The 9,876-nt window shown below is 39.7% G+C and overlaps 1 pseudogene; it reads right to left on the bottom strand.

Annotated features, from left to right (window-relative positions):
• Window positions 1-1,026: 1,026 nt before the first annotated feature.
• On the bottom strand, window positions 1,027-1,126 carry LOC131922085 (U6 spliceosomal RNA; annotated as a pseudogene).
• Window positions 1,127-9,876: the final 8,750 nt, after the last annotated feature.

The following is a 9,876-nucleotide window of genomic DNA, read 5'->3' on the forward strand; positions in this document are numbered from 1 at the left end:
CGTTCAGTGATCAGGCCGCCTTTGAAGTTTCAGAGTCCTAGTAGAAAAAAGAAATTCAATTTTGAATGTTTCATGCAGCACTCAGTACTTTGCCCTAAATAGATTATCATAGCATTTATCACAGCCCAACTTTATCTGGTATTAATTACTTGTAATAACAGAAGCCAGATATCATAAAACAAGACATCACTTATCCAGTGTCATGAAGGTCAACTAGTCACCATTCTTAGCTCTACTGGAAGAACCAACTCCAGCTTGGTCGGAGTTGAGAGAGAATGTCTTTCTGTTGTGTGTGTGGTGGGTGTGGCTGTGCTCACCCAGGCTTGCACCTGTGGGGGCCAGAGGTCAGTGGCAGATGTCTTCCTTTATTACTCTCCATGTGATTTTTTGAGATGGGGTACTGACTGTTCCTGTAGCTGTCTGTTGCGACTAAATTATCTGGTCAGCGAGGCCCCAGGCTCCTCCTGTCCTCTTTCTCCCCACCAATGTTGGGGTTACAGATAGTACTGCACCCAGCTTTTACACAGGTTCTGCAGATCAGAATGCAGCTTCCCGTAACTGTGAAACACAGCATCTTACCCACACGAGCTGCGTCCCAGCCTCATGCAATGTCCTTTGTTAAGGACATCGCTGCCACCTGTGTAAAAGTAAACCCTGCCATAAAAAAATAAATAAATAAAATAAAAATAAACATAAAAAAGAATTTAAAAAAAAAAAAGTAAACCCTGTGAGTGGCACACCTGTTAACTGAGTCCCACCACCTTGGACAGTGTTTAGTGAGATGAAGTATGGAGAGAGATTGAACTTGGAATATGCAGGCGAGACAGAAAGCTTGTGTAAGAGATGGATGGTTGCAGTCTTGCTCTGTCGGCCCGCCTTGATTTCAGCTACAACTGCACTGGATGGTTCTAGGGGACCAGACCCATCTCACTGCATTGGTGCCTGGTGTACACAGCCTGTGGAACCTTCGACATTCTGCCCAGAACCTTTGTATGACGTGCAAACATAACGTGGCTTACTCTTTTTTTCAATATGGAACACTTCACACATTTGCATGTCATCCTTGTTCAGGATGCTAATCTTGTCTGTGTCATCACAACTGAGTAGAGAATATAATGGAAGATGTAAACACTCCAATATCCCTATCTTCAGGGAGACAGTGTGACTCTGGAGGTCCCAGCAGAGTCCAGCTTTGCTGCCCACAGCAGCAACTTCCATCTTTGTATCAACCTGTCCTGTTTTCCTGTCTTGATGTCCACCACTCCTTAGCCCTAAGATCAGCTCTTCTACGTGGAGTCAGACCCAAAAACTACCCCTAGTCCTCGTCTCTGCTTCAGCTACAGCAGGAACTTCTGTGTAGATACCTTGCCTCATGAACTAAGTCTGTCAACTAGTTCTCTTCCCGAGCTTTGCTTACACCCAGTATCCATGGAGAGAAGAAGGAAATAAATGAGAAGAAACTGGGAACCAGATCTGAGTAGAGAAGTGGGAGGAGCCAAAGCTTGGTACTGGGAGATGGACAGGAGGCTCAGAGATGGCAATGTGGGAGCGAAGCCAGGTCCTGTGGCCAGAACAATAGAAATAGATCTGGACTCAACAAACTGGAGATGACCATGACCTTGAATACAGCCATTCCAAGATACAAATCTGACAGTGGGGCCAAAATGTATGGAGGATATAAGATGATCTCCCCTAACCCGTATTAACCTCAACGCTCTAGTTTCTGGCTAGGGAATCAGGAAACGTGTCCAAGGCCAATTCTCTTGAGACAGAGAACCAGGTAAGCAAAGCAAACAGTGCAACAGGGCAGCACTATGTATGAATGGTAGTTGTAAAGAATTGCCAAGGGTGAAGAAGACAGAGCCAATCGGAAAGCCACAAAGATGAAAGATCAGAGACAGCAGCGGATGAGACATTCTGATGTTGGGAACTCCATGTGCGCCATCACTCTTTGGATTCCGTCAACAACCAATTGAAATACATCCTTATGTCTGTGGACTGGCACCTCCTAGTGATACTCTGCTTAGCAGGCTTTCTCCATTAATAATAGGTTTCACTGCTGTAAGAATGGACCTCCTAACCTATATTTTTGCACCAGAGAGGAGAGTTGTGTCTACCAAATGACTTGAAACTTCCATGCTCCCAAAGAATTGTTCTTGACTTGGTTGTCAAACTCCACACTCTGTTTTCTCTTCTGCCAAGGTCTCTTAACTTCTATCTACAACCAAGTCCTGCTCTATGCTGTATTAGTTCTACCCTAGGCAGGAAGATTTAAAAGAGATTTATCCAGGTAAATCATGTTGTCCTTCCTAAGCTCATAAGAATACTTGAGTTTCATAAGAGCTTGAAGTAAATAAAATTTCAAGAGTTCTCTTTGAGGAAAAAAAATACAAAACAGGAAAGGTTGATACAAGGTATACATATTGAGAAGGAGCTTGAGCAGGTAAATATATTTTAGACTTAATCTTATTAGGTTCATGATAATTCTACTCTTGTTCAAGTAGAAAACATAAGGAAGTTTCCGTTCCTTCATTGTCTTAATTCTGCTGAGTGACTCCATCACTGATCCATGACCCAACATCTAGGTCTATGCTACCCACAACCACACTTTTGCTTGCCCATTGCTTTCTTGGAGTTCAAGTTTCAAAAAGCATCACTCCCCTTTTCAGAAGCATTCTTGGCAAGATTTTTGTTCTCTATAGTCAGTCCCCACACAGACAATTCTTCTTAGATAAGTTTAGTATATCTGTCACTTACTTACAGTTCTTCACAGTATTCCAGATGTGTTTAAAATAAGATTAAAGCTCATGACCACAGCCAACAAGGCTTCATGTCATAGACCCTTGCTTAGCTCTCCAGATTCATTTTGTACCACTCCTTCTCTTCCTTTTTTTAACCTCTCTTCCTTGGTCTCTTTTTTGTTCCATCTGTCTGGAATACTCTGACCCACAGCTAAGACCTTCTTGTCACTCATGTGTCAATTTCAGCATCTCCTCCCGGATTCTTTTTCTGTTGTTCTTGTTGTAACAAATTACCACAAATGTAATGGTTTGGGCAACATTAACATATTATAAAAGTATTATAGTTATAGAGTTCAGAAGGCCAAAAATGGGTCTCACAGGGCTGAAATCAAAATGCTGGCAGTGCTCCTTCTGAAAACTCTAAGGAAGAATCTATTTCCTAGATATATTTTTTTTTTGATCCTCAAAACCTCTCATTCTTCAACCCTTCTTCTTGCTAAAGGTAGCAATGATGAATCAAGTCCTATGATCACTCTGACTTTTTCTGCTTCCCTTTTGGGAACTCTTGTAAATAAGTTGGACCCATGCAATCTCCTACATCCCTGCATTAATGACATCTGTCATTTCAGAGTCCTGCTTTAATTCTCCAGATTCTGCATATCAGGATAGGGATGTCTTTAGAGGATCCTACACTTTGTATCTCACATCTACAAGTTCCCCAAACACCTAACCTGATACACCCAGTAGTCCTCACCACCATACTAGTCACTCTCAGTTCCACATTCCATCATTTTCTAAAATAATCCAACTATTTTTATCTGTCTTCACTAGAAGAGTAAGCTTCCTATGGACAAGAGGTTTGCCTTGCCCGTGGATGTCAGTGCTGGGCCAAAGTGCTGAGCTTAGTGTGCAGCAGGGACTCCATGAGCAAGCAAATGGATGACAGAGTTGGAAATCAGAGGACCGTATTTTACTTTACATGTTGCTGTCACAAAACACATGGCAAAAGCAACTTCAGGAAGAATTTATTTGGGCTCACCATTTGGGGATGCTGTTCATTGTGGCCGAGAGGTCATAGCAGCAGGACCACGAGATAGCTGGTCCCGTTCATCTGCAGTTAAGAAGCAAAGGACGTTGAATTCTACTATTTAGCTCTTTTCCCCAGTCCATGGAATTACACCACCCACATCAATCTAATCTAAAGAGTTCCTCACAGACACACCCAGAGGTTTGTTTCCATGGTAACTCTAAATGCCATGAAGTTGACAATCAAGATTAGTTGTCACAAGAACCATCTGATAAATTAAAACAAGTACCCTTAAATACTTCATACAGATATTATTTCAAATTCCATTATATGGTTTAGAATTTAGAAACCGGCTAAGTTAAAATTCAGGGTCATTGACTAACAAATAACATAATCTTCAACGTTCACTAAGTCTCAATCTCTTCGTCAATATCATAACCATAATAATACCATTTTACTGGGAATTTTTATGGATTGTAAATATGTATGAAAGATATTTGGCATGGTATCTCATACAGTATTTACATAGATATCTACTTTTGTTACCAGTCCCCTTTTTACAGATTGGAGAAACCAAGGCAAGTTATTAAGTGGTAGATCTGGGAACTTAATCCTAATCTGCTCAATGGTAAAACTGAGACTCATCATAGCTATTTGTTTACAACTATTGTGATAAATAAAAGCCCAGAATTGGAGCGTGGAGCATGGAAATGGGTGGCTTGTCTATGTCTACAAGGTGGTTCTACATATATCTAAATGAGTATTAGGAACAGTACGTAGGAAACATCAAATGCATATGAAGCTACTATTATGGACTGAGGGCTTGTGCCTCCCTTAAAATGCATATGCTAAAGCCTTAACTTCTGGGTATTTTGGTATTTAAGAGTGGGGTCTTGGAGAAATTATTGTATTTAAATGTGATCGTGAAGGTGATACATCATGATATCATTATTTTAAGAGGGGGAAGAGACATGAGCTATCTCATTCTCTCACTCGCTCCTGCTTTCTCTCTCTTTCTTTCTTGCTCTGGCTATCTCTCTCTTTATGTGTATACAAAGAAGACATGTGAACACACACACACACACACACACACACACACACACACACACACACAAGATGGCAGCTGCCTGCAAACTAGGAAGAAGATCTTGCCATAAATGAAACTTGCTGGCACCTTGATTTTAGACTTCTCAATCTCCAGAGGTCGCAATGTCTATGAGACGTAAGTGCATGCTGTTGCAGTCACTCTGTCTATGGTATTTTGATACATAGCCTAAGATAAGAAGAGAGAATAAAGTCAGAAACAACCTACAGAAATTCTAGAAGACAAATAGGATAAATGTAGAAAATCCTGGACACATTAGCATGGAGGAAAATGAAGTCCTTTAAAAGATGACTGACTTTACCTGTGACTGAGAGAATGCTAACATGGTTGTCCATGTAATCCAGACTCTGTCTCATCCCAGCATCCCACCACCTGGGACCACCATGCTCTTGGGAGTTGCACTGTGGCCTCCAGTCTAAACCTCTTCCTAGATTAAGTGATTTACTTCCATGCCTCATTATGTTCTTCGACTTGGAGATCAGGGCCTTTCAGCTTCCCTTTCCTCCATGAGACTCTTGGCCATAATTCACAAAAGTCTTATCTACTGGCCCTGATGTCATCTTGTGGAGGAGAGCATTGAAGGAGATAATACTCAAATGACAGCATTTTCCTGGAGGAAAAGTTTGTTGCAAAAGAAACTGAAAACCCATGAACACAATGACTATGATCCCCTGTGACCTATCAGGTGAGTCCCATGTGGATTACATCTGTTTCAGGGAGATAGCATGCCATCATCCCCCTGCCCCACCCCCTGCACAGCTGACTAGTAGTGAAATTTCTCAACTACACTTCATGGTGACATTTTCCCCTAAAGACCTGCTGAACTGTTGCTGACCCATTCTGCCTGGTCTTCGTGTTGTATTAGCTCCCTAACTGGAAAGCATCACAGTCACAGCCACAACTTAAAGCCAACCACATTATGCTCTACAGTTCATTGGTACCATTAAACACATTTGGGAGAAGTGCCTAATGGGTAGCTAGCTCCTGGACGACTGTAAATACAAAATGACAGCACTTTTACTCTTCATTCTGACAAGTAAGCAAGTATGGTTTAGAGAATGCATCTGAAAAACCTGTAGCTTCCCCCAGAGAAAACTATTAATACAGGACGGGTACTTTCCAAAGTACTGGGAAATGTTGAGGCAACAGATATTTTAACCATATGGTACTTACAATCAAAATAAACAGCTTAAACTCCACTATTAAAGCTCAAGACTTTTCAGAATAAAATGTTTATGAAATTTTTACCTGAAAATAAATGGCACATTCTGTGTAGTCTTTGTATTGTGAATAATATAAAATGTTTGTGAATAAGATAGTCAATGATATGATAACTAGATGCAAGCAAGAGATGGAATTTATGCAATGACATGATATAATAGAGACACACATACCACCACCACCAGAAATGTTGACAGAGGGGTAAATTTATAAAAATGTGATAATGAGCCTTCATGAGTAGAGTAGCATTCAATTAGAATAAGCAAAACAGTAAGCATAATGACCTATGAACATTAACAGGAAACAGCATTAATAGGAACATATGAACTCCTGTTTTCCTTTGACAAGTGAAATAATAAAGTACATAATTAGAATAAAGAGAGTCTGTATAATACAGGAAAGCTGGATATCTACTCTCGCAAAGGGAGATTATTTTATTTCATACATGCATTCATAGGAAATGCATCACTACTTTCTGAGGTCATCGAACATTTATAAAGATTGATGATTTATATTTTGCCACAAAACAATTGATAATAAATTCCAGCTGTTGGTAGTCTGTGCTATTAAAACAAAACAAAAATTATGTAGCTAGCATCCCAATTTATTTTATTGAGCTAGTACAACCTGGTAGCAATCACTGACAACTGTGTCACATAAAGCTACTTAAAGTATAGCTGTAAAATTTAAAATATAATATTAGTAATATAAGGCTTAGGAGGATACTCTAAGAAAAATGTGTGGTGAACAACTAGCTTTATCCTAGGAATACACGGCAAATATGTAACCAATTTCTCTTCATAACATAAGTTAAAAATACTTATGTATTACTATTATCATGCTATTAGATGCTAAAAACTCATTTGATAATATTTTGTATCCAGCCCAATAATAATTTTTATAAATAAGAAGTGGAGAAAACTTATTTTTATGTTGCTAATAACCACAAAAACAAATAGTGATATGCTTATAATGCAAAGGTAAATTTGTATTATAGATTTTGTCATTTAACACTCATAAAAATCTTCTCAGTGAGCGAATTATTATCTCTAACTTATAATATGGAACAGAAGCACAGAGAGAGAAGTAGAAACCTATACCTGGGAAGCAGAATCCAAACATAAGATTATGGTCACTCTTCCCTTGTGCATTCACACTCTATTTTCTATATGATCTGTAAGGACAAATGGGTTAAAATTATGTCTATGTTGTGCACAATACATGCTGTGTACTATGAATCCACAGTCTAGAGTAACATAACTTCTAATAATAACAATATAAAGAAGATGGGGTAAAACAGTATTTCATTATGGTGCTGAAGTTAAGTTGTCATCAACTCACTTAACTGGTATCAATTTCAGGTTTAAGAAGTAGTCATCACATTACTCATAAAAGACCTTTTATTAAAAATATGCAAAAGAAATAAGGAGACAATCAAAGCTGTTTGCCATAAAAATCAAGTAAATTCAAAGAAAGATAATAACAAAGAAAATGAAGGAAAGAAAAGGTATAAGACACAAAGAAAAAAATCAAACTAGCAGCTGTAAGTCCTTTCTTATCCATAATTACATTAAGTGTAAATGGATGAAAGTCTCTCATCAAAAGGATGGTTGACTACTGGGTAAATCTCAGAGCATTTGCCTAGCATAGACACAGCCCTGGTTCTATCTCAGAAGTGTAGAGGAAAAAGAGACAGAAATTGACAGAAACAAAATAGCATGATCCAGCTATTTGCTGTCTACAAGAGGCACACTCCTGATCCAGACACACAAAGGCACACACAGACACACAAAGACAGAGAGAGAGAGAGAGAGAGAGAGAGAGAGAGAGAGAGAGAGAGAGAGAGAGAGAGAGAGAGAGAGAGAATGGAAACCAGCATTCCATGAAAGTAATGCCCCAAGGGATCAGCAATGAGAGAAAACTAAGAAAACCCTAGATAGACACAGAAGTGGATTCTCTTACAATGTGCGCTATAGAAGAACCTTGATTAAAAACATAAGGGCAAAGCAACATGAAATGGAATAGGGTTTGTAGCATTAACAAGTATATTTAAAGCAATACTTTTTCCATTACATATCAAATAAGTAACCCGGGTGCAGAAAGAAACGAAACACATTCATTTACTAGTGGTGGTACAGAGCCATATCTTGAGATAAAAAGAGGAAACACAGAGACAAAGAAAAAAAATTAAGTGAATGGTGATAAGATAATACACTACCTTTGCATGTCTGTGGCAAAATCGGAGGAAAGGTTTACTTTGGCCCATGGGGTCACAAGTTTCAGTCTATGGTCACTTGGCTCTGTTGCTTTGGGCTTATGGTAACATCATACATCATGGGTGTTTGTGTCCTGGGGTAACTAAAGAGTTAGGGAATTGGAAAGGAGGAAGAATTTTAAAGATACACTTAATACTTTCAAATTCTTGTCTTTCATTTAGCGATGGAAAATCCCCCAAACAGTGTGACACACGGCCAAATACTTCTATTCCATTGCAGCATTCAGAAGAAGCCAGCACAGGTCCGTTTATGGCTGATCCAAAGCTTACAAGTGAACTGACAGACAATAGGGATGGTTTCCACGTTCCTGTCTTAGACATACCTCCTGGGTTTGGGCAGCACATGGTAGTGCTTTGCTGACCACAGACTTAACCCAACAATCATGGATGTGGTTAGTTGTTTCTTCCTCAATAGGCAGAGACTGGGTTTAATGTGTATACACACTTGTTTTTGACGTCCACAGCTCTGTGCCACCTTGGCTCCACATTAATCCTAGATATAAGCCACAATGTAAAAAAACGCAACCAACGGATTCTCTCTGGTCTCTCCACCCACCCCCACCCGCGTATTTTATTACCTTGTTCTCACTTTATTAAACACTTCCTGGTGGTTTGCTCACCTTACCCACCTTTAAGGTCTGCCATCCTTTTGCCATTTGACTTCCTCTTAAAAGTTCTTAACCTTTCTTCTGCTCTCTCATTTCTTCATCTCTTCTCTTTGACTGAGAAGATATTCTGGGGTGGAGTGTGGGGCCCATCTTAGGATACATCACACAAAGACCCAGGTGCTTTTCTGCTGATAGGAGCATGTCGTGAAAGAGGCCTGTTCACTTTATGGTGGCCAAGAATCAAAAGGAGAGAGACTGGGGTCCCAATGTAACCTTCAAGGTCATGCCTTCCACTAGATCCCATCTTCCAAAGGTCCCACAATTGCCCTGTGGCATCACAAGCTGAGACAGAAACATCCAGCACATGGCCTTTTGGTGAATATTCAAGATCCAAACTGTAGCAATTATAGTCATAAAAATAGGCATAGTTCAATTGAAGTATAATTGGTGTCTGGAAAAAAATCCGAAAATGAAGAAAATATAAAATCTACACTCTTGAAAAAGCATAACAGCAAAATGTACACCAGGCAAAACTGATACAACATAATCAACTGATGACATAACCTGGGCAAATGATTAAACTTCAGGAATAAAGTAATCTGTATTTGTTATATGTCTTAATAAAGTGCATAATTAAAAATAAAGCACCTAGACAGAGAGGGAAATATCCTGTAAAAAGATTTTTAGAAATGGGCCTGCCACAAAAACACAAGGGCCTGAGTTCCGACCCCCCACCAGCCATGTAAAGAGCCAGGCAGGCAGCAAATACAGGCCAGCAACCTCAACACTGGTAGGGGTGACGGTGGATAGGCAGATCCCTAAGGTTCACTGGCCAGATGTGATTCCATAAGAACAGAGACAAGAGGATCTGGAAAGTTAGCAGTCTCTTATTCAGTGGG

Source organism: Peromyscus eremicus, chromosome 11, assembly GCF_949786415.1.
Source record: "Peromyscus eremicus chromosome 11, PerEre_H2_v1, whole genome shotgun sequence".
NCBI lineage: Eukaryota > Metazoa > Chordata > Mammalia > Rodentia > Cricetidae > Peromyscus > Peromyscus eremicus.